This window comes from Sinohyriopsis cumingii, unplaced genomic scaffold, assembly GCF_028554795.1.
Source record: "Sinohyriopsis cumingii isolate HCF-2022 unplaced genomic scaffold, ASM2855479v2 utg000029l, whole genome shotgun sequence".
NCBI classification, from domain to species: Eukaryota; Metazoa; Mollusca; class Bivalvia; order Unionida; family Unionidae; genus Sinohyriopsis; species Sinohyriopsis cumingii.
The window spans coordinates 424,837-452,415 of NW_028315862.1; the positions used below are offsets into that span (position 1 = coordinate 424,837).

At 36.2% G+C, this 27,579-nt stretch overlaps 1 protein-coding gene across 1 annotated transcript in view; it reads right to left on the reverse strand.

Moving 5' to 3' along the window:
* The window catches only part of LOC149775022 (uncharacterized), a 325,791-nt gene extending 302,709 nt beyond the window's left edge, over positions 1-23,082 (reverse strand). Inside the window, exons 1-2 of the mRNA XM_089944532.1 lie at positions 23,038-23,082; positions 11,225-11,335 (exon numbers count right to left, since the gene is read on the reverse strand). The gene's annotated coding sequence lies outside the window, so the exon portion shown is untranslated. The remainder of the gene's footprint in view (positions 1-11,224; positions 11,336-23,037) is intronic.
* Positions 23,083-27,579: the final 4,497 nt, after the last annotated feature.

Here is a 27,579-nt window from a genome sequence, read left to right on the forward strand (position 1 = left end):
CAATGTGGCAGTTTATAGTGATGTCTAGAACTGGGGCATCATGCAGCAGACATGAAGCATCATGTCCCACCCCGTCACATTATCTTGACACCAGGCCAACCAGTCCTAACACTGAACTCTTAATGCTGAGCACCAAGTGAGTCAGCTGTTGGTACCATTTTTATAAGTCTTTGGTATGACTCAGCCGGGGATCGAAACCCACGACCTCACACATCCGAGGCGGACGCTCTAACCACTAGGCCACCTAAGTGGTAAAATCAGGAGGGTGTGGGAACGCTGCTGTCAATATGGCTGTAGTAAAAGTACATTAAATTGTGTTGTATCATGTGGAACAACATGTGGTAAATGGTACCACAACTAAAGCTGTACCAATGTCAATTTTTGCAGATTATGCCAATACCACGTATAGCCGATTATTAAAATTGCCAATACCGATTAGAGACCAATTATTTCATTATTATTTGTTTTATAACACTGACTGGTTCAGAAACATAAACCTATTAGGGTAATGCAAGCAGGTATTTTGCTGTATGAGTTATAACAATGTTGTTTATGCAGCAAGTGAATTTGAACTTCTTTACAAAGACAAACAGAAACCAAATAAGTACATTGCTACTTATAGGAAACAACAATCACACAAACTGAAAACCTGAAAATCTTTAAAACTAACACTGATAAAGCTAATGGTTTGCCAATTCAAGATATAAATTAATGAAAATGTATTGAGCCAGTCTTTTAACTTACATTCACTGATGCAGGTCTCCATTAATAGATTTCAATAAATGACATAAAAAAAATGTTAACAACGATAGCCCAATAATAATTAATATTAATAATATGCATGCTTTAAGACTAAAGTTAGACATCACTGTACGCTGGCTGGAGATAATACTGAAAGTGTAGTTGAGGTAGGTTGTATTTAAGCAACAGTAACATTTCTCCCTTCTCGCCAAATAATGATCCATGAAGATCTTAAAAAATCTGGACTGCGCCACTAAACAACTGCTCGCTCAGAATGCTTGAGCTGCTGCAGACAAATAGCATCTAACTAATTTGGCTAAGAAGGGGAACTGAAACTTGAGCGTTCCACCAGCCATATATGTCTTCTTGTGGCAACAGAGGATTGGCCAGATACAATTCAAGCATCGTGTCAATGGTGTCATCGACGTGGGTTGTTTCGGTGACATTATGAATAGGTTCATCACAGGTGGCAGAAACAAATCCCAGAGATGCGACATTGATGGTCCAGTGGCACTTGTTTAAGCTTTGTCAAACACTGAAAGGCTTTTATATGCCAGAATGCTTTCAGCCCAAGTTTGTTAAATTCCACTCAATGGCTTTTTTTTTTTTACAGTAAAGCAGTTCAAATGTTTTCCTATTTTTTGTAATGACACATCTGACTGACTGATAATTGATTGGCATAATTTGCACAAATCTGTGATGCTTTCTATCACATCCGCCCAAATTCGACAGAGTGCTTTTTGTGAGAGAGTTAATTGTCTCAAGATTTTCAATAAAATCATCATTATATCTGAAGGTAGTACAGCTGTACTGATATCTAACTCAATGCTTTTAATGCTTGGGTTCTTTTCTGTCAAACCTTTACAACTACTACTAGTGTTATTTTTGTATGGGGAGGTGGGGGTCATATTTAAAGTTTTTTTATATTTTAGTAATTACTGTTATATATCAGGTCAGATGCATAATTTGTAAAGACCTGAAAGTCCACTGAACCCTGACACTTTAAGTCAAATTTGGCTAAAACATATTGTGCTGTGTTATACAAGTTTTCCAAAGGTTTTCATATTTTCATGATATTTTATGGCAGCTCGATATTATCTGTATGAACCTGACAGACCTTCATTAAAGAATACGCTATATAAAGAATTTTGTATTTTTTTGTCACGGCAACCATATTTAATGGTGGTTCTTAACCATTTGTACACATCTTAAAGCCCTATATACCACAATCATGTGCCATATTTAATCAAATTCCTTAAAGCAGTATGCAACATTGATGGTCCAGTGGCATTTGTTTCAGCTTCAGTTTTTATTTTTTTGGTTGACAGTTACTCCTGCTTGTCAGCTGACACAACTATTATGCATTCTGCTCTAAGCCATTCTTTAGATCTGGTCACAAGTAATTCTTCGCTGAATAGGCGATGTTCGAATCATGGATCCAAGATGATGGTCAAGACAAGCTTCTTGTTGCTGGAAATGCCAGCAAAGCACGTGTTTAGTGACGTCAACGTATCACAGTGCATTGTCTGAATACCTTGAGCCAGAAACATTCAGAGCATTTTCAGCATAGGAAGAATGACGGAGACTGATGTTTGGTTATCACTTACTTCCTTGGTAATGTCTGCGAATGGGCCTAACGTGTCAACAATATTGTTAATCAAGACCCACTGTTGGGTAGTTAACCTAGTCAGGTCATAGAGAGTAGCGTAAGCCCCCAAGACTTGTTTTTGTTCATATAATGACACTAACATATTTTATGCAGAATTTCAGCGTGTCTGGACATCCTGGACGATTTCTTAAGGGCAACGCCAAATTATTCCTGGTGCTCTTCAAGCTGCTATTGTGCCAGGATGGAGTGCCAGAACTTGCTGACAACAGATTGAGAAATCGCCAAAACATCTTTGCTTGTTGCAGCAGAATGCCATCACTGACAATGGGCATCAATGTGTGTGCAAAACAGCTGATGCTGTCGATTTCAGACAGATGCATTGCTTTAACCATGTTTGCACCTCCATCACACAGAAGAACAATGATACGAGTTATAGGAATGTTGCTTTCCTCACATAATTTGTCCAGATTGCTCACCAAATATTCTCTTGTGTGTGATTCATCAAGAGGCGTTGTGGCTAAAATCACCTGTTTCCAATGAAAGTCTTCCGTCAGCCAGTGTGCCTTAAGACTCAACATGGCTACCCAGATGGACAGGTCTGACCATGCATCAGAGATCAAACTAAGGTCAGATTGGGCAGAAACTAAATCACGCCCCTAGCTTTGTATCGTCTTATGCATGTCAGGTTTCAAAGATGTGGAGAAGTACTTCCGACTTAGAATTTTAAAGTGTGGTACTGCCATGAACTCTGCAATAGCTTTGTGCCGACTAATAGCTCTCCAGCTGTCATATGCAAATGGCTGCTTCTGGTCCAGCATGGTGTCAATAGGCAGAGTACAAGGAGTTGCTGCAGATGCTGAGGTTAATTGCGCATCAACCTTTTCTTTTTCGTCTGCATGAAACAGGCCATGTTCAACGATGTGCTTGCAGCACAAGTGCTGGACAAGATTTGATGTTGTATAGTTTTTAGAATCCTTTCCACCTGGAAATGCATGCTTTGCAAAGTGTGCAATTTGCTTTGGACTCATTGACTGCATTTACTTTGAAGTAATTTCAGGCTAAACTTGAGTGTTTTGAGTTCAACATTATGCAAAGGCTTGGTAGTATATTTAATAGCTTAAAAAGCTATTCAATATTACTAATCCAATCGATTCACACTCTTGAAACAATGCTTTAAATCAAGTAAGATACTACTAAGTTGTCCATGTGGCTGGCAGGATGCATGCACCATGCTGCGTGTCGCACACTGAATCACCTCAGCAGCTGGGGTATCCAGGGGTAATGGCACTAGCGCTGGCATGCCTATATCAATGCTGCATAATATGTGTATGCCATCCTTCAGCTGCTTCAGCATGTGACAGCTATTCGTTGATTAGCAGCACTGCAGGACTGGCTCAAGAACAGATTAACTGGGGCTCTGACTGGCTGAGTGGTCTAAAGCGCCCTCCGTTATGGATCACTGCCATCTCACCTCTGTCTGCATAATTTCGAGTCTCGGATTCTGCCAATGTGGGTATGTGAGAAAGCTTGTCAGTAGCTTCTCGATGGTCGGTGGTTCTTTCCGGGTTCTTCCTCCACCATTAATACTGGCAGCCATGTACAGCCTATCATGTGCTGAAAAATGGCGTTAAACCCTGCAACAACAACCGATTATTTCTGCTGATATCGATTATTCTAATAATCGGCCTGATTATGAGTATGACCGATTAATCAGTATAGCTGTACCCACAACCTGGCCTAAATTACAGGAAATATATTGCAACTTTAATCTAATTTTAAACATGTCTCTCTGTTGGTTCACAGTCTGTAAATTTCGTATATTAAGAAGCATTATGAAAGATCATCGTACGTGAATGAACATGGATGTGTCTTAAAGAAAATTCTGAATCGAATTATAATGTCATAGAAATCAAACCTGCACTGGCCACAACTGTAATATCAGGACTACTGAGCCACCCACTCCAGCTCAAGTGCTAAAATGACAAAACCTATAAGAAACATGTTTTCATAACTGCTAAACAACATTACAAAAAATCACCAGGAATTATTTTTTTATACTAAAAATGAATTTTCCTATTTAAATGCATGTCCACGTGTTAATAATTTCATCGAAATAATGGTGGTTATGTTGATATTTATACTGGCTGTCATGCTGCAAGCTTTTGTTATTTAAATGGAAACTAAGCATGCAAATAATTTTCCATCAGCAGAGCACATTCTAGGGTTTTGGGCAAGATTTCTCCATTATTCAAACCACTAAGAAAAAGAGATGATGATGATGATGATGATGATGACAGTGAAAAGCCAATTTCAACACTGCTCATTGCTTATTTTCAACGATAAAATACTAATTTAGTTAAGATGGTAAAACTGACCACACAAAAAACTCAATACCAAAAAAGGTGAGTGCGAAATGACAGCTATACAGACACAAAATTTTGCAACGTGAATTGTGAGAAGGTGATTTAATGAGATAAACAAGCTTTTATTAGTAACCAGATAATGGAGTAAGATCAATGACACGAGTTCAAAGCAAATGTAGGCAAAATAGTAATCATGCTAAAAACTGATAGCAGTCCCATTTACAAAACTCCTGTATGTACAATGCAATAATCTCTATTTATGGTAAATACATTATAACAATTAAATTCACAAGAGCTTTTCAAAACAGACTATACATAAAACAGGTGCACAGCACAAATAGTATTGAACAATTAGCAGCAAACCTAAGCTGAAGTACACAATATAACTGGTGTACAATACAACTATGACTATGATACACTACAGGCCACCAAAGGACGCCTCAGGTTGCTATCATTTATCATATCATATACTATTGCTGTTGTGTACTGTATACACTGAAACAGCCAAGGTAAATAAGGGAGGCTACTCCACAAAATAACTTCATCCAAAGCCAAATCATTTGAAAAAGAATCTTCCAATCCTGTTGACTGAATGTTAGCAAAACAATTGATTCAAAGTTTCTCTTTTTTTTTATCTTCATCAATATCTGGTGGCTCATCAGAATTATTTGTCAAACACTGAAAGGCCTTTATATGATATCTAACTCAATGCTTTTAATGCTTGGGTTCTTTTCTGTCAAACTTTTACAACTACTACTAGTGTTGATTTTGTATGGGGAGGTGGGGGTCATCTTTAAAGTTTTTTTTATATTTTAGTAATTACTGTTATATATCAGGTCAGATGAATAACTTGTAAAGACCCAAAAGTCCACTGAACCCTGACATTTTAAGTCAAATTTGGCTAAAACATATTGTGCTGTGTTATACAAGTTTTCCAAAGGTTTTTATATTTTCATGATGTTTTATGGCAGCTCAATATTATCTGTATGAACCTGATAGACCTTCATTAAAGAATACTTTAAGATTTAGGTAAATATCTGTTAAGCCATTTTGAGAATAGGCTATATAAAGAATTTTGTATTTTTCTGTCACAGCAACCATATTTAATGGTGGTTCTTAACCATTTGTACACATCTTAAAGCCCTATTTGCCACAATCATGATGGGTCCCAGAGTGGCCGAGTGGTCTAAAGCGCTCTCCGTTACGGATCACTGCCATCTCACCTCTGTCTGCGTGAGTTTGAGTCTCAGATTCGGCCAATGTGGGTATGTGAGAAAGCTTGCCAGTAGCTTCTCGAGGGTCGGTGGTTCTTTCCAGGTTCTTCCTCCACCATTAATACTGGCCACCATATATAGCCTATTGTGTACTGAAAAATGGTGTTAAATCCTACAACAACAACAACAACAACAACCACAATCATGTGCCATATTTAACCAAATTCCTTTAAGCAGTATGTTGTTGTTGTGGAGTTTAATGCCATTTTTCAGCACGTGATAGGCTATGCATGGTGGCCACGATTAATGGTGGAGGAAGAACCCTGGAAAACCCCGGGAAGAACCATTGACCCACTAGAAGCTACTGGCAAACTTTCTCACATACCCACATTGGCCGAATCCAAGATTTGAACCCACACAGACAGAGGTGAGATGGCAGTGATCCGTAATGGAAAGCGCTTTAGACCACTCAGCCACTCTAGGCCCCTTTTAAGCAGTATGTGAGAATCCATTTGAATATTTTTTTATTTTTAGTACTTTTGGTCAGTTTTGATGGCAGATCTGTATTAATTTAAAATTTAAATTTTAAACCCCTTTATGTCAGATGTTTTCTGTCAAATATGCACAAATTCTGTCGAGTGGTTCTTAATAAAAGGTTGTTTTATTTTCATTCAAGGTGACATCTTCAGAGTTTTTAATTTTTAGCAGGGGCCCCCGAGTGGCCGAGTGGTCTAAAGCGCACTCTGTTACGGATCACTGCCATCTCACCTCTGTCTGCATGGGTTCGAGTCTTGGATTCTGCCAATGTGGTTATGTGAGAAAGCTTGCCAGTAGCTTCTCGAGGGTCGGTGGTTCTTTCCGGTGATTTCCCAGGTTCTTCCTCCACCATTAATACTGGCTGCCATGTATAGCCTATCGTGTGCTGAAAAATGGTGTTAAATCCTACAAAAACAACAATTTTTAGCAACAGTAACTTATCTGATAGAAGATCGGCATCACTTGAAGAAACATGAAAGATCTTTGCATGCAGAATGCTTCCTACCAAATTTGTTCAAATTCTGTTAGTAGCTTTTACAAAGTTGTCAATAAGTTGTTCTACTAATGACAACTTTGCCCATATCTTATGGATCAATTGTTAAGACATCTATTCTTGCTTGCTTTATGCAGAATCTGTAAGACCTTTATGCTTGACTGTTTCATGTAAAATCTGAGTAAAGTGTCAAATTTTGAATTGTATTGAACCTTAAAATTGAATGCATTGAGCATTAAAATTTTATTACATTTAGGCCAGAAAAGTGTTGGTGAAGGGTCACTTTGAATTTTTTTCTTTCCCCACCCCATGTAAGTGTTAAAACTTGAAAGGCTAGAATTTATGAGATTGATTGGGCCATTGCTATGCTGTCCTGAGAAAGTAAACATTTGAACTACCAACCATTAACGCTTTAAAGGAACCCATCTCAAATTATCATTTTCAAAGGGAAATTGATATGCAACATAAGCCGTCTAAGATCTGACAAAAGAAATTATTATCTTGGGAAAAATTTAGAACTGCTTCTTACAACTGGACAGAGCAAATTAAGACATACACTTTAGAAGCAATGTGAATTTAAAGTGACGACATTAGTCTAAATTCTTTAGTCTGAGATCCAGAGAGAGTAAAAGTGGCTCTTAGGAAGCCTAAAAAGAATTGTGCTTTCCTTGTGAAACAAGAAAAGGGGACCAGGTGGCTGTCTTGTAAGGAAAGACATGGTTTAGTGCTAGGACAAACAATATCGGAAAGAGAACAACATTAAGGTATGCAATTTTAATTTTCCAAGTAATTTTCTAATTTTGATTGTTTGTTTTATGCAAATGTGTTTGATATGATTAGGATCCATATTATGCATTGTTTATTCAATTTCATGGAAATCTGTTCATGCTAGGGTTGTTATGCAATTCATCTCTTTAATTTTACAGTTATTAGTTTACGACAGAAATCATGATTGCAAGTTTTCATATATGGAGGATTTCATAGGGTTATATGAAATAATTTCCTTTGTTAGGACGTGATTTCACGATAATCGCATATTTATATCTGATTTTGTAATGTTTAAATAATCTTGTAAGTTAGGGAATGATGTGAACTAGAATTTTTTGAATTGTATGCAGTAATAACCAAAAATGTGGTAACATAGGTAAAGAGATACGGTAACGTTAGATATACCACTAACATGGTAATTATGGCTGGTCATTGTGAAGCGAAGATGATACTCTTTCGGATTAGTTCAGAATTTATGCAGTGTGGATAGCTAGTATGCTTCTGAGTAACGTAAGTGAGGGAATTTTATGTACTTGTTGAAAGTGGTACATACAGAGATTATGGGGTAATTTTGTCCTTTAAGATATAGCTTTCTGGGGAGAGATGGGACTATCCAAAAACAGAAGTCCAAAAAGAAGTAATGAGTTCAGAATAAAGGACTAGGAAGTCCAGGAGGTGGTGAAGCGTAGAGAATAGGAAGTCTCAAGGAAATAGGAAGACATTGATACAAAGTCAAGGGAGGAAGGCGATGCAATCAGTCATGGACATTGCACTCTTTTTCACCACTCATTATTATGATGAAATAACTCCAAATTAGACACTGCTATTAAATTCTGTAGACATAATTTAGATTAAACTGGAATTGCCGCTATTGATTTTTGATCAAATTTGTTATTTTTCTTGTCTAAGGGGGTTCATATTGAATTATTTCTTACCAATATTCTTGCTCAGTTCTCTGTTGAAATTCTATCTTCCCACTCCCACCGGGCTGTAATATCAAGGGAGGTCATCCTCTAGATAATGTCAGCCAAATCCAATTAACCACACCTCTTACTAAGAGGGCAACATTACTATCTGTAAGACACTGTTTTACGTAAAATCTGTAAGAAACTGTTTTACGTAAAATCTGTAAGACCTTTATGCTTGCTTGCTTAATGTAATATCTGTCTTTATTTATTACATGGTTTTATTGAAGTTGTTTGATGGCAGTTTTTTTATGGCAGCCATATTGGTTGATGGATCAGTATCAATTGAACCAATCTGAAAGGGACTCTCCAGTGGCCTAAGTGGTTAGAGCTTCTGTCTCAGATGTGGGAGGTCATGGGACCATCCCTAGCCAAGTCATGCCAAAGACTTTAAAAAAATGGTACTAACAGCTGCTTCACTTGGCACTCAGCATTAAGAGGTTAGTGTTAGGACTTGTCTGCCTGGTGTCAGGAAAATGTGACTGGGTGAGACATGATGCTACATGTCTGCGGCATGATGCCCCAGTGCCAGATATCACTATAAACTGCCACAATTGCAGACATCATAGTGATATGACTGAAAAATTGTTAAAGCTACATTAAAAGTCCAAATCAAACACACACACCAATCTGAAAGAAAATGATATCAGAATGCAGCCCTATAACTCTTCGAACTGAAAAGACAATGCACGATGGACAGCAGATAGGTGATGCATTAGGGATGAAGGACTATAACATAAAGCCTGCTTGACCACAGGTCAGCTTAAAACAAAAATATGAAATGAAATCGTGGAACATTGATGCCCCACAACAGTGCCTGAAACAACCTAGCTGCAAACCTCCAACAAGGTGGGACCTACAGAGAGACAGTAAGACAGACAAGCACTGGTAACTTTATTTGACCTTACCACTGTCATGGTGGGATATAAAAAAATGTTTGCAATGTAAAACATAACTAACATTAGACATAAGGACTAAGAAGTTCTTGACCAATTTCTCAACCCACACACATAATGGAAATGCATTAAATGCCATAAAATCCCCTTAACATCATGCTAGAAACTAAACTGTATTAACATTTAATTTAATGTAAACAAACTTTCAACACTGACTGTAACCTGGGATGTAGACAGACATACCAACATGCACACATATGGCAAAGTGTTCACAATGTCAAGGTTCCAACAAGGTGAGATCAACAATAACCTGATAAAAAAGGCTAACTGTTAACACCTAAGTGTGCAGCGTGTATGCATACACATACTATATAAAAAATATGCATATCATCAGAATATTGAAATAAATATAATATAAACACACGTAACCATATCATCATTCATATTTTACTACATATTAACAGGACTATTTCTCTAATTGGGTTCATTCTTAATGATAATGAAATAAACCATAAACAACATACCAGATCCATCCACATATTAATCTTCTGCCGAAAGGACATACAAGAATCAGCACTGACTAACCCAGCACTATGATCATAAGGTTTCAAATAAACAAAACAGATATTGAAAAGCAATTGAAACATTTCAAGAAGATAGCATGCCCACAAAGTTGCATTACTTGTTGCTATGGAAACAAATGGGTTGCTAGTGGCCCCAAAAGATTAAGCTGAGATCGTTAAACTAATGCATCCTGCACTGAAAAAAATCACAAAAGTCTAAATCAGCTGATTTTAGCAGAGCCAGTATAAAAGGTTTATCAGCAGTTGACTATGCAATCTCCTTCAATCGCAAACAGGACTGACCATGCAATCTTGCTCACCTGCAAACAGAAATGACCATGCGATCTCCCTCATCTGCAAATAGGACTGACCATGCTGTCTCTCTCATCTGCAAACAGGATTGACTATGCAATCTCCTTCATCTGCAGATAGGATTCACTATGCAATCTCCCTCATCTGCAAACAGTACTGGCTATGCAATCCCTCACCTACCTATGCAGTCTCTCATCTGCAGTCTCTTTCACTTGCAAACAGGATTACAACAACTTTAAAACTGACATCATCAGGAAAATATAAATACCTAATGAAGACAAGACCGAAACCATCTCCATTTAATTGTTTTATTATCTAAAGAAGATGAAAGATGTTCATGATTCAAATCTAGCTAGTATCATACATTTCGGCTTTCCAACAGCTCACTATGAAAATCAACTGTTGCTACACATACCCTCAAAACATTATATATTAAAAGCCTTCCACATTCCACAAACTTGAAATAATAACTGCAACTTTGGCTAGAGTCACCATCACTTTACCTGCATGCTAAACTGTCAAAAACGGAGGCTAAATGTGAGAGAGAGTACAGCAATAACGAGTGGTGGAATTACCCCAAAGTTGCATGCAGAATAAAACTGACACCTCTGGCTTGAACTTTCATCTTAAGTTACTGTGGGATTCCTTCTCCATTGGTCACCCTCCATCATTGATAATTTAAGTGATTTGGTATGCAGGGTATGGAGCAATGAGATAAAACAGCATCATTAACAAAAGCATTATTAGAAGCTTGTGTACTTACCTCAAAATGAGAACAGCTATTTACTTGGTAATTCTTCTTCAAGGTTTCAACACTTCTGGCAAAGCTGTGAAATGCAATGCACAGGTATTAAATACTGGCTTCAGACTTGCACTGAAACATGAAAAACAAGAAAATCCAATGATTGGAAATGAGGTAAAATTTAATGACTAATTATCAGCCATTCCTAAATTTAACATTTCTGTTTTGTTTTTTTTTTTATTTGTGGAGAAAATTCCAAGCTGCCATTTTTTTCCATTCTAGCTACTTACATTAATTGTATGCCAGAAGTGTGGGAGTTAGAAGAGACTTGGATACTTCAAAGTCACTTTTAACTAATTTTATTGTTGTTTTGAATAAAAGATTAGTCTGAAAAGGCTAAGGTTCCAATGGACAAAAAGAACTTCTAGGAATTCAAGAAAAGACCATTTCTTCCTTTCAACTGCTGAGTGTTGAAACTACTGGTACTTCTGATACTTAATTTTCTACGATAACAAGATTTTAAAATGATCTGCTCTGGTGGGCATACTGAATGTCCAAACATTACCATTTTCATTTAGAAATAACTAAAACAAAATTTTCATGATGGTCAATGTGCTGAAACTTTCTCCCTTGTACAAACGGATTTTGTCAAGCGATCAACATTTAATTAATCAGGTAACTCAAGTCTAGAAGTGATTCCTCTGGTGTAGACCTTGTGAAAAAGCTGAAAGCTCAGGAGTCAAAAACTTATTTTGGAACAGAAAGGTACCTATGTTTGGTCTCATTAATACCATAAGTTCTTTTTAAATTTTCACTTAGTATCATAGGGAAATAAAAACTTTCTTGAATTTTATCAAACTTGTTAGTTTTCACTCATTTCTGTTACTTAAAGACCATAGAGGTATAATAATTTGTCTACAGTCTTTTGATTTACGACCAGCTAGACACCACTAGTCTTTTTAAGAAAACCCCATGTTGCTATGACAATCCATTCAGGAAGAGTAGCAACCACAAGATTTCAAAATTATAGCCACTATAACAGCCACTTTGAACATCTGAGTTAGGATAAATTAGTCCATACGATTAATGTGTGTAAATTTCATGGCAATGTGTATATTTCATGGCAATATGTATATTTCATGGCAGTCCTCCATGTAGTTTAGAAGGAGGAGTGGCAACAAGCTAGTGCTAACAGACAAAAGATGATGAATTGATGGACAAAAGATGATGGATAAAAGACCATCATATAAGCTCTTGTGATCTATGAAAAGTGGGTTTAAAAAAACTGTTTACAGGTGATTTCATTTTCCTTGTTTACAACTGGCCCGAGTTTAATAGGCACAATAATGGGGTTATGTGATTCCAACCCAACAAATATGCCAGCAAATCTGGGTCTATGAAGTCTGCAGTTAGATTAGACTTAAAAGCAAAAGATCCTCACAAAATTAATCTATTTGTCATACTGGTATAAACATCTTTAGAAAATCTCTACAAAATTAGATTAATATTTGTCAGTTACTAGAGATCTGAACCTTCACATTCAAGAAATGCATGTATTCACCAAGGAAAGTCATAGAAAAAGCCTAATTAAGCTCTACATAACTGATCACCCTCCCAACAAATGCTTAAGAATGAGTTTGTAAAGGTTTAGTTCAGGCATATCCAACCCACTGCCCATGGGCCACATTTTAATGACACGAAAATATCTCCTGATAAATGAAAATTGTAGAAATCGGCAAAAAATATACCTATATGATAACCATTGCTTAACAAAATTTCTTCAGGTGAAAATCCAACTTTCAGTTTCAACTGAATAGCAAAACAAAAGCAGACTTTTTCTGCTGGCTACCAAGATGGCCATACTGGTTGAGTTCTGTTCAGCAACAACTTCACATACTGAGGTGGTCTTGCATCAGACTGGGACAGCCATATGCATGCACTACATAAACTGGGACAGCCACATGCATGCACTACACAGACTGGGACAGCCGCATGCATGCACTACATAGACTGGGACAGCCATATGCATGCACTTCATAGACTGGGGCAGCTATATGCATGCACAACATGTCTCTTACTGGAATAACCATTTATGGCTGAGAGTTCTATTTGCGAAGTTCTATACTTAGCACAAATGTCATACTGTTGCTCCCACAAAAATAAAAATCATTAGCATGTTGAATAATTATCTTGCTTAACTGCAGTATCTACCATTGTTATGTACATTTAAGGTGTATTGAACACTTGACTATTGTCCATGGTTTGAAGTACTAAAGAAAATATTTACATACCTAACCAGTGTCAATGAGTATAAGTTGTAAACAACCTGTTTATTTAGCAACAGTTCTTGTTTACTGTTAGATCGAGCTTTTCTGTTCAAAATCTTCACAGTTGATTACATTACAGGTTAACTGAAAATGTGTATAAATAGGGACTTGATAAACATTAGTTCACTCCTATTCTATATCAGTCTGTGGGAATCCATGATCAGAGTTTACAGTTGTGTTCAGATATAATTTGAGAGGAATTATTTATTTGTTTAAAGTATATATAGGAATTATCAAAGTGCTCATTGATCATTGCCTAACACACTATTTTGTATTATTGTGAACTTATTCAAAGCCATTCAGGACTGCATCAATGTGTTACTTCCGGACATTCAATAATACTGGAACTCATTCAGAACTTTCTATATTTCTGGACTTGTGATAGGTCATTTAAGATTGATTTAATTCACAGTACTACAAATATCTCTTGAATTTTCACTTCGTATAAAAAAAAATTGACAAAAATTGCTTGTTGATTTTGTTTTCCCTTCTTACTGTTACAAATTTTAAGACCTTCAATCAATATCATATTTTTAGCTATGCTCCCAACCCCAACATGAAGTCATAGGCCCATATAATGGCCAGTTCCAAAATAGTTTCATACTGCAGGAAGACTAAACCTTTCCTCCTGTTGTGATGCAAGACACATTTAAAACACAACAATGGCCCTGTCCAGTACTGTATCTGTTTGATGTCCTGTGGCCCTGTCAAATACTGTATCTGTTTGATGTCCTGTGGCTCTGTCCAATACTGTATCTGTTTGATGTCCTGTGGCTCTGTACAATACTGTATCTGTTTGATGTCCTGTGGCTCTGTCCAATACTTTATCTGTTTGATGTCCTGTGGCTCTGTCCAATACTGTATCTGTTTGATGTCCTGTGGCTCTGTCCAATACTGTATCTGTTTGATGTCCTGTGGCTCTGTCCAATACTGTATCTGTTTGATGTCCTGTGGCCCTGTCAAATACTGTATCTGTTTGATGTCCTGTGGCTCTGTCCAATAATGTATCTGTTTGATGTCCTGTGGCTCTGTCCAATACTGTATCTGTTTGATGTCCTGTGGCTCTGTCCAATACTGTATCTGTTTGATGTCCTGTGGCTCTGTCCAATAAGCATATATTCTTATGTCCCATCGCTCTGATTTTAACTCTGGCATCAACTTTTTGAGAATAACATTGACAGTTCCTTAAAAATCATCCAATGCAAACACAACTCTTGTGATCAGTTTCACCTACTTCATTCTTGAAGTAAACCACTGTAGGATAAAATGTCATGGCATTACTGTTACTGTGGATTTCATCATCTGCAATCAGGTTAAATTCTCAAAAAACTCCATCTAAACAATGACATAGACTTTGGTCAGCTTATCCCTTAATTCCTTCATAGCCTTGTACAGCAGCTTTATTTTCTCACCATGTTCTTTACATTCATTGACATGCTTTTTAAAAATCACGTTTAATTCCTCTCTGGTGACCTTTCTTCCACTGTTTTGTTCTGATTTTTTCATTGCCAAACATTCCTTTTCCCACCGACTTAAATTTGTCTATTTTTTATCTCCATTAGAAAGCCATCCTGCTTGATTCATGCTCATTTCAGAGCCAGCCATAATGTCATATTTCTGCGACACTTGTTTAATGTGACATATTTCATCAAACTGCACAAGACATTTTAACATAGTTCATGCACCAACTACTACAATACTAAGATCACTGCAATGAGATTATCAAGATTAAGAAGCTAATGTCAAGGAATAACACACCACTGCCAAGGAATTTCTCTCCAATTGACCTTCCAGACCTGTTCACAAATTTCTTCTGTGACAAAGTCCAATTCATTAGAGATAAGCTTGACAACACGATTTCAATTGACTCATCATCACCATACAGTTGTGACAGAGAATATACACAGCATTAAAAGCTGTCTCTATGGATTTGGTACATGTGATGATGAGCACACCAAAGTGAACTTGATCCGATTTTGACATCACTGCCACTTGAGTGCTTAGATTCAATATTGCCTTCACTAACTGATGTTATCAATATTTCTCTCTCATCTGGGGAATTCCCACCATTTTTTAAGCTAACATTGTAAAGCCTCCATTGAAGAAACTGTCACTTGACCATAACAAAATAGAGAACTACCACCACGTTTCTAAACTCTCATTCTTTTAAAAGAATCCCAGAAAAAGTTGTTCTATCAAAATTTGTATCTCATCTGAATTCAAATAGTCTTTTAATAATTTACAGTCTGCATATTGCCCTTGCAATAGTACTGAAAACTGCCCTTCTGAGAGTAGTTAACGATGTTCTCTCTGCTTGGGATAATGGAAAGATTACTGTCCTCACACTCATTGACTTGTCTGCTGCATTTGACAAAACAGACCATGATATATTACTTCACCATCACAAGCATGTATTTGGTATTCACGATGCAGCCTTACTAAGGTTCAATGGCTTCTTAGTCAACAGGACACAAATTGTGACCATAATTGGAAAACGTTCCATCCCAGTTGATGTATGTTTTAGTGTTGCACAAGGTTCTGATTTTGGCCCTGTAATCTTCATTCTGTACACTCCAAGCCACTCTGAAGTGTCATAGATCAACATCCACTGTCTCACCCAATGTATGCAAATAACACTCAAATACACAAATCTAGCTGCCCAACTAGGTTGAGGTTACCATCCAAGGTGCAGAGAGGCAGATTTCCTATGCAAGTCATGGATGACATGTAAAACGCTGCAAATGAATAATGACAAAACAGAAGCAGACTATCATCAGGCAAAGACTTTCTCATTCAAATCCTTTACCATAAACAATATGTATCAGCAATACCAACATTAAATTCACTGTCAGTATGAAACCTAGGTGTCACTCTCAACAGTATTCTCACATTATATCAATGCAAGGCAGCTTATCTGGGACTGAGATGCATCAGCTCCATTTGCAATTTTCTTTGAGTTGATGCCACTAAAACACTTGTGTGTCCCCTAATGCATTCAAGACCGGACTATTGTAATTCAGTTCTATCTGGTTCGTCACATTATCTACTACAGAAACTTCAAAATATGGCTGCTAGTATCATCCTTAGAGTATGATAAACTGAGCACACCTCACCCCATCTTTGTAACCTTTACTGGCTACCTGTTCGATCAAGAATCAAACATAAAATCTGTTCATAATGTTACAGTTCACTGACTCGCTCCAGTCCAACGTACCTATCTAACCCACCCATGTGTACATTCCATCTAGAAACTTACACTCCTCTTGACACTTGCATTCTCATTGTTCCCAAAACGAAGTCATACAACAATCACTTGCATGCCATGGGCCAGCTACATGGAACAAATTGCCCATTGATCTTGGACACAAAAACACTGATCAAGAGTACTCTTAAACTCACCTATTTTGACTACAAGAACAGGCTTCAAGACTTAATAATGTTTAGTTCCTTAATTATTGTCTGCATGTTTTTGTTTTGTAATTCCAGGGGGTTTGTTTTTGTAAATCTTTTCATTATGGATGCTTTTATGTCTTACCTAATATTATAAAGTGCTTAGAACTTCTAAGAAAGACCACGTTATTATTATTATTGTTATTACTATTTTATTATTAAAAGTCTCAGAAATAAATTTCACATGAAGTCAGACCATGCTCTCTTGATTCATCCGCTTTTATACATGCCTATCTTTGGTTCTGATTTTGTCAGCTTTCCTGAGAAACATGAAACCTATCACCTTTCCACAAATACACATAAACCAACTTCTTTGTAAAGACATCTTCCTGTCTGATTTTTAATAATAAAATCTGGTATTTTTCTATGCATAGCTTTCTTCAAATATATACTTTTAATGACGTTTTCAAGATAGAATAGTGAAAATTATACTCTTTCCTTTAATCCTACTGGACTTTCTAGCTGTCAGAATTTCATGGACCAAACTTTCTGCTGGAAAAATTTGACCATCACTGTTCAAGGGACCTTTCTTGGCAAGATGTCCTTTACTCTTAATTCAGCAGATGGTGTCTTTCTCAGTTTTTGTTTCAACACTTATCTTTTCAGCAGCAGTTACAGCTGACTAAATTTCCGATTGCATTTTCATTTTTGTCTTTTTCAGTATGGAAATCTTCTATATCTTTTGGAAGCTATTTGTATTTTTGCTGAGTATTTTCTTTTTTGTTTTCATGCACTCTAGTATATATTCACTCCAGTCCTGCAACTACTGCATGTTCAACTCATTTTCACAATTAATCTATGGTTTGGAAACATCAGTGGTGGACCCGTTTTCTTCAAAGTTAGGTTCCAAGGGTCTGGTGTTATCTTTGATACAGATCTCATTCATACTTTGTTAAAACAGTATCGTCCTTTGAGATGCTTAACCCTTTTTCTAGCTTTAGCCCTTTATGTTTCAATACAGATACATGCATAAAGTAACCTTCTTCTCATTGTCTCTCCTTTTCAAGATAAAACTGAACACTCACTTTGATTCTGCCTTTCTAAATAGCCTCTCTGTATATCTGTGTTTGACTTAACAAAACAAAAAAACAGAGACTGGAAAATGCAGTCAGATTAGTTTTGGTTTATTCCCATTTATTCAACACAAATTGTTGCCAATAACAAATGTAAGATAAACTTTTTTTCTCAGATGAATGTATACATGTTAGCAATGGCTCATAATAAATCATTCCCAGTCTTCCATTATCTAAAAGCTATTAGAAGAAATAACTATTAATAAATCATTTCCAATTTTTGCATCATCTAAAAACTATTAGAAGATTGATTTAATTCAGACTAGACATAGACTAAATTTCATCAATGCAGGTTAAAAGTGGTTAAGTCAGAATATATGACATTTAAATGGTAAATTTTAAGTCAGACTTAATTGTCAGCCAATCAGATCAATCTAAACTTAAGTGTAAACCAATCAGATCAATGTATTCTAGACTTAAGTGTCAGCCAATCAGATCACTGTATTCTAAACTTAAGTGTAAACCAATCAGATCAATGTATTCTAGACTTAAGTGTCAGCCAATCAGATCACTGTATTGTAGTCTTAAGCTGAAGTGCAGACTTCATTCCCATGATGAAATCCAGACGATACTGAATTGTTTTAATATTATCTGTTATATGTGAGATTTTAGAAGTTACTGGTGTCAAATGTTCTTAAAACATTTTCAATTAAAATCTACTTTTCAAAAACATAAATCAACAATACAATGTTTTCTTCATAAACAAAGTTCTCTTTGAACAGCTAATTTCATGCATTGTAATAACTAGCAAAAAATAGGAATTCAGGGTTGAAATTGTATGCACCAATGGCTAACCTGTATTTTCTTTTTGAAATGGGTGTTCTGTCATTAGTATTGCCCAAATTTTTATTTACTGAAAATCTAAACGTTTGCTCTCACTTTTCAATTCCAAATAACATTTACCCAAAGGAGAAAGACTGGTCTCATTTTGTAAACAATTGCAACTGGTGTCAGAATTATCATAGACCAAGCTCTAAAAAATAACCTTTCACAAGATCAAATATAGACTTTTAACATCATATAATTTTAGAAAATCTCTTCAGTTAAGATTTTATTCTCGTTAGGTAAATGTGTAGTACTTCTTTGATTAGGTATGTGATTTTTTGTAAACAATACTTTCTAACTCCTAAAGCGATGTTATCACACAAAAAACTTAATTTAACTTGCTATTTTCCAATAATGAAAACTATTACATTCAGACTTATTCTTGCACACATTACACTTATCTGTGTCCACATTACACTGTATCCACAGGATACTCCATCTAACTCATGTGAATGTTGCACTGAGAATTATTTTTGTGAACATTTGTTTTTGGGATTCTATGTGTGAACATTACATGTACTTATTTATCCAAAATGATATTCAGACTTATTTGTTCCCATATTTCATTCAGACTTATTTATGTGAACTTTTAACCTTTTTTATGGCAGCATTACCAGACTTACTTGTGTGAAAATTAATGTGATCACTACATTCAGGCTTGAATATCAAACTGAGATATTTATGTAAAGATTACATTCTGACATTACATTGAGAATTATTTATCTCAACATTACATTCAGACCCATTTGTGTGAATAACAGATTCATACTTAATTGTCTGAACAGTAAATTCAGGCATATTAATGGTAACATTACATCCTGACTTGTTCATCACATCTTATTTGTCAACATCACATTCAGACTTGTTTGAGTAAGCATTATCAATTATTTGTAAAAGCATTAAGACATAATACATACTAAATATGAACATTACATTCAGAATGGTTGGTGTGAACACCATTCAAACCTACTGTTAACCTTGAATTCAGATTTATTTTTGTACATTACATTCATACTTGTGTGTGTGTGAACAATACATTTAAACTTGTTCAAACTTTATATTCAGATATCAATGTGAACATTACATTCAAATTCATACTTCTAGTCATACTTCTAAAAGTAGTTAATTACATTCTCTCTGCGTTGGATAGCGGAAAGATTACAGTCCTCACCCTCCTTGATTTGTCTGCAGCATTTGACACAATAGACCATGATATATTACTTCACCGTCTCCAGCATGTATTTGGCATTCATGATACAGCCTTATTGTGGTTCAAGTCCTACTTGGTCAACAGGACACAAATTGTACTTACAAATGGAATCACTCCAGCCCAGTTGATCTATGTTGTGGTGTTCCATAGGGGTCTGTTCTTGGAGCTGTTCTCTTCATTCTGCACACTCAGTCGCTCTCAAATGTCATAGATCATCATCCAGTGTCTCACCAATTGTACGCTGATGACACCCAAATATATAAATTTAGCCACCCAACTGAAGTTGATGCTACCATCCAAGGTGTAGAGAAGTGCATTTTTAATGTGAAATCATGGATGACATGTAACAAGCTACAGATGAATGATGATAAAACTGAGGCCATTCTGATCACAACACAAAGACTTTCTCATTCAAATCCTTTACCTCAAACAATAAATATCAGCAACACCAACATTAAATTCACACAATCAGTACTAAACCTAGGTGTTACTCTGGACAGTACTCTCACATTGCACCAACATATGCAAGGCTGCATATCTTGAGCTGAGACGCATCAGCAAATATCTTTCAGATGATGCCACTAAAACACTTGTGTGTTCGTTACTACTTTCAAAACTGGACTATTGTAACTCAATTCTGTCTGGTTCATCTCAATATCTGCTCCAGAAACTTCAAAACACAGCTGCTCGGATCATACTTAGAGTACCACAATCAGAGCACACCTACCCGCTGCTCTGTACCCTACACTAGCTATCCATTCGATCCAGAATCAAACACAAAATTTGTTCTCTGTGCTACATTTCACTGTTGGACTCTAGTCCAACATACCTATCCAACCTCACGCATGTGTACACACCAGCAAGATACTTACGCTCCTCTTCTGACAATAGTATACTCATTATTCCAAGTATGAAAACAAAGTCATATGGACAGCGTTCTTTTGCACACCAGGGCCCAGCAACGTGGAATGAATTGCCCACTGAACTTAGACACAAAGACACAGTGATCACATTCAAGCGGGCTATCAAAACTCACTTATTTCGACTGCAAGAACAAATATAAAGACCTAATAATGTTTCCTACCTTTAATATTATCAGCATGTTTTTTAATGCTTTCAAATTTCATGGTGTTTGTTTCTGTAATCATATCATTACATGTTTTTTAATCTTAAAGGTGTTGTCTAATGTTGTAAAGCACTTATAACTTCTAAAGATTAGGTGCTATACAAAGTCCTCATTATTACTATTATTATATTTGTGTGAACATTGCATTATGACCTATTTGTGTTACCGCTGAATTCTGATATTAATGTGAACATTATATTCAGACTTGTTCATATGATCATCACATCCAGACTTCTTTATGCAAACATTACATTCAGACTTAATAATGTGAACATTACTACCCAACTTCAATGTAAACATTAGTCATAACAGTGATGTTATTATTACATTCAGACTTGTTTGAGTAAGCATTACACTCTAACATGTGTACGTGAACCTAACGTTTGGACACTCTGACTTGTTCATATGGACATCACAATGTCTTGTCGTAAACATTACATTCCGACTCTTTGTTTGAACAATACAGACTTGTTTTTTTTAACATTAAATTCATATTATACATTAATGTGAATATTGCATTCAAAATAATTTATGTAATTACATTCAGACTTGTGTATGTGAGCACTGAGCCTTGCTAGTGTGATTACATTCAGTCTTGTGTATGTGAGCATTCAGACTTGCTAGTGTGATTACATTCAGACCTACAAATTTGTGATTGTGTGACACATGTACATTGATTTGAATTAGAAGAAAACAATTTTTGACCTACCTACCTACCGGCATGATCTTGTGGGTTCGATCCCTTGTCAAGTATACCAAAGACTTATAAAAATTATACTAACAGCTCCCTTGCTTGATACGCAGCATTAAGAGGTTAGTATTAGGACTGGTTGGCCTGGTGTCAGGATTATGTGACTGGATGTGACATGATGCTACATGTCATGATGCCCCAGTGCACTAGACAGCACTATAAGCTGCCACACTGCAGACATCGTAGCGATGACTAAAAATTGTTAAAGCTACGTTAAAAATCCAAAACACACACACACTCATTTATCTGTAATATGATCCAGATGAGGCGTGGTTCGAATCAACCAGCATTCTTGTTGATGCAATGTTTCTGATTTAGCTCCCTTTGTTGTGATATTTACAAGAATCTTCCTTATTTATATTAATTGATATGATATTCGTACGGCATTTTAAACAAATAAAACAGATGAGCTTTTTGTCACAACGTGGGCAACATATTATGGCCCTTGGTTTTTGGAGACCGTCGGAGATAATGTTTCCCTACAAACTGGGTCACAGTAACTTATTCTTGAACATTATACATTGATGAAATCCTAAGTCTAATACATGAAACAACCATATTCATGCTATAATTACCGAAAAAGGCTCTGCATCTTTTTCATGTAAAACAACAACAACAACAACAAAATTCAGAATAATAATAAAAACATAGGGTAAGCTGTCAGTGTCAAGTGTGACGGTGTCACGGTGCCATGATAAACATCCACGTGAGAAATGTTCAATATTGCATTGACATAGCTTGTACAGAGCTTACATGTAAAACCTTTACATTTTCGCAAATTTTTCAGGCTTTGCTGCTTTCTATATGAAGTGTGCGATTTTCCTTGTATTTCAAGACTGATACAGCCTGCAGATTTGAAATGGGTTTGACCTCGCGATTTCTCATGATCGACGAACCCGCCTCAATTGCAGGTTAGCCTCGTTGATTTCCATCGCCATTTTCTGACTTACAGTGGTGTATAGATTTATTCAAAGAGACATATTTATCATTTTTCGTTCAATAATGCTGAGTATAAACCAGTATATTGGATGTAAAAAGATATCAAAATATTTTTGCAACCTAGAATACATACCCCGTCTATCACATTCGCCATGTTGTGTTTACGAGTCAGGGCCTCAAAACTGCGTATAATCAAACTGGGGAAGAAATCGAAGCGAAAACATGTTCTTTCACAAAGAAAATTTCCATTTTATGCAAACATTTTAATACAATAATGCAAAATTAAAATGCAGTATCTACTATAGCTGAGATGCATTATATGCTTAGTCTTAAATTTGGAAATAGTTTATATTATACAGGTCTCAGGGCCAACGAGTGACCAGTGTGACGTCAGCAGGTGCTTGCTCATTGCGCGTGCGTATAGCCTGAGAGCGAGCTAACCTAACCGTGTTTGTAACTGTTACAAAATGATGGAAACTTGCACAGAAAATCATGAAATCAAGGCAGAACACATCAGTGCATGGAGAGAGTAGTAATCTTTATTAAACGTACATACAAAATCTACAGTAGGCATAGCTTAGGCTCGATATTAACGGCTCATCTTAGTCACGTGAGAATATTGTACACGCTGCAATATACACGGTAATAAAGAACAAGAAACTAATTGATTTTAAATCATACAAACGTTACACCTTCTAAAAAGATTTATGATTTACATGTACAAACGTTTCTTGAGAGAACGTGTTACATCATCTATGTGTTCTGACAGCAGAACACAACCTCAAAACCGCTATTCTTTTCTATTCTGTTCTATTCTATTAGAACAATTACAGTCACAAAAACGTAAGCAAACTATTCTTTAAATTTTAAGAAATATAAAACCATAGAAAAAAGTACACTTGGAACTAGTTACAATGTGAAGAATTAAAAATTCCAATTTTGCACCAATTTCTTGCTGCAGTATTCCAGCCGGTGATTCTAATTACATTGAAGATGTACACGCACGCGTGCGTCTCTGTGTGTGTGTGAGAGAGAAAGAGAGAGAGAGTTAAAATGCCAATGGCCTCACATCATCATAGGAAGTATCCAAGGGCCAACGTTTGCCTCCATTAGTAGCAGCAGAGAGGGCGATTAGACCACTTAACGAGTCACGTACGTTTTTAGACAAAAACAAAATAGTGACCCTTCATAGAGGTCAATACCACGTCTACGATTATTGTTTGTCCCAAACAGAATTGTAGACAAGGCCCTCTCAGCTGCTGTGTTATTCTGAATAATCCTGAGAATCTTCATCTGAATCCTGGGAATCTTTTGTTCTATGTTTCAAGTAATATTCAAGTTCTGATGGTGGTTTTTCCATTTTTGGATTTGTTTTTTTCTTTTTCTGTAATATATCATTAAACTTCTGTATCGATCTCCACCGCAATTTTTGCAAATCTGATATAATCCTCTAACGCCGTTGTTACATCCAACACAACTTCGTGGACCAGCATGAGGGTTTTTTGATAAAATATAATTATGTCTCCTGCAATATTCTCCACGGCGCATTTATTTGTTGTTCCTTGATGCAGCCACGTACAATTGTTCATTATATTAATGATATCTTTTTAATTAAATTTACACCCCTTTTGCTGATATCAATTAAAAAATTGTTATATTAAAAATAATGGTACATCCAGAATCTCATACTGCAAGAATAGCACGAGAACGATTAGAAGCAATTAAAAAATTTCTTCCTGTCAGAGACTCATTTAGAAAAAATCTACAAGCGCAGCAAGAAGCACAAGTTGAGAACGAAGAAGACACTAAAAAACTGTTTAAGTCCGTCACTGCAGCTACTGAGAAAGTTACAACAGTCATCAAAGAAGATCTTCTTCCGGTATCAAAACAAACAGCAGAACAAACCGAAAAAATAGCAAGAAGAACTAAACAAACAAAGAAGATTTTACGAGATCTTCCAGCTGATATAGCTAGGGTTCAACGTCCAACTTTTGGTGAGGAAATACTTGAAGATATTGGAAGACTTCGTGCTGAAGTCGCCGACGTGCAAAAAGAACATACACCTGAACCCGAACTAGTAGAAAAAAACGTAGAATTGATTGCAAAATTTAGGAAAGGGATTGTTGAAGAAATTAGAAATACTAATAAAGAACAATTACCCGAAGTAATATTAAATAATATATTTAATAAGTCTAGTATTTTAAAACCCCATCATAAAAAAGTAAATGATGATAATCTTATTAAATATATGTATCGCGTATATTACAACAAAAAAACAAGCTAAAGGTCAAGAATACAAAAATCTTGATAAAGAAGTAAAAAGACTTTATAGAGAGAGACTGAAACAACTAGAACAAGAACAACTCTCCCAGTATCAACTTCCTCCACCTTTACAACGTAAAAAATTTCTGCGCCGGAAATGACATATTCACCAGTAGATTCACCACATAGATTTCGAAGAAGTGACTCACCTGACATATCCCGGTCACCACTGAAGTACTTTATCCGGTGATGCAACCACCGGTATTTAAAACACCTCAAGATGAACCTAAAACAGAATCTGGTTTATGTCCTGATAATATCATAAATGATGTGTCACTGTTAGAAGTTCTCATAGGAGGAAAACGTGCCGGAAATAATTCACCAGAAATAATTAATGAAGCAGCTGATATTTGTAGGCGATTATTTCAAGGTGGTATCATGGATATCGGAGTTTACCGAGAACTTATCGATGAACTTGTTGATGAGTAGTTGTTAGATAAATAACAAATAAAATAAGATGATCATACATAATAATCATCGTAAACCCGTGCAGGTCAGAGTGGTAAACTCACGATTACCAATCTATAAAGCTACTTACGCAGATGGATTTGGTGATGTTATTCAGGGATTATTCGCAAGGATGGCTCCAAAAGCAGCACCCGTTGCAAAACAATTATCGATGAAGGCTATTGATATTGTTCGTGATAAAACCCCTGGAGCAATTGTCAATGTTGCTGGTAAAGCGTTTTCGGCAATCAAAGAAAGACTAGCACGATTATTGCGACGAAAACAACAACCGGTAAAATTACCAAGTACTGAAATTATGTCCGCAGACGTAAGTAAAATAATAAATCAGGCTGCAAATAAAAAACTAGCGGAATTATCTGAAGAGGTAGAAAGAAATATAACATCAAATTTGATAGCAGATCAAGGACCCGGTGAATCAGGGAATAATATTTCAAGCATGATATCAGGGAGTGGAGTTTCCAAACCCGGTTTTCGTGTTAGACGAAAATAATTATAATAAAATGTTTAAGCGTGAATCCGATGGAGCATTTGATATGGAGGCACCTGTCCTTAAGGATGAATCGGTACGTGATTATCAGTTTTATTCTTATGAAACACGAATACCAAATCAACGTGGAAGAATTGAACTACAAGTTCATGATACAAGTAGATTCTTTTTACTCGCTGAGGCTTTTCTTGAGGTAGAAGGTACAATTGTAAGAACGGATGATACTAATTACGGAAATGCAGTAAAAGTTGGTTTTGTCAACAATGGGATCATGTCACTGTTTGATAGCGCCACTTATATGATCGATGGAAAAAAATATCGGATCGGTTCAGAAAGATGTCGACGTTGCTACAACAGTAATAGGATTATCAAGATATTCTGATGATTATACAAGATCAGCAGGTCCTACAATGATGTGTGTGAAAGATAATTCCAATTACCCTGAAAGCGATCCGTTTAATATAAGACGACCAAGAAATTTTGCCGATAACAATGATGCTGATGTGTGGCCAGTGGTTCATGGTTCTAGCGAAAATTTCAACTTGGGATTTGCAGCACGTAGAAGTATGTTGATAGGAGACAATAGAAGATTCTCATGTGCAATTCCACTATCGCATATTTTTGGATTTTGTAGAAATTTTAGAAAGGTTATTTTTGGAGCTAGACACACGATTGTTCTTGTAAGAAAGGGTGATGCTAACGATGTTCTGTGGAGACCTATTGGCGACGCTGGTAAAGTAGTACTATCGAAACTTTCACTATGGATGCCGGTAATGACTCCAACGATCGCAGTAGAACAAAAATTAATTTCTTTCATGGACACTGGTGGTAAATCCTTATTGTCATGGTTAACAACAAGCACAGATAGTATGCAAACTAACGTTAACGGTCAGTTTACATGGCATATAGCATCACAACAGGGTGTTTCTGCACCACGACATATTTTTATTGCGTTTCAGGAAACTAATCAATTAAACTCACAAACTCACTCTCATATGATATTTGACAAACTAGGTATCACAGATATTTCTTTACGGACAAACGGACAACAAGAACCAACAGAAAATATACAACTAAATTATGAACAGAATCATATAGGACGTGCATATCATCGTTTGATGTCATTCATAGGACGTGATCAAAATGTGGATATCAGTTTGCAAATATCGCAACATGATTTCAGAACTTTGTATCCGATTTATTATTTTTCATTAGAACATCTTGATCTATCAAAACAATCTGTCGTTGATATACATCTTAAAACAACACTGAATACAGGTGGTGCTAATTATAGAGAAATCGCGGTCATACTCAGTGATAAAGCCATGTTACTTGAAGGTGGTAGTGGTCGAATGAGAGTCGTTGATGCGCCAGTTTAAAATCTTTAATTATTCAGAA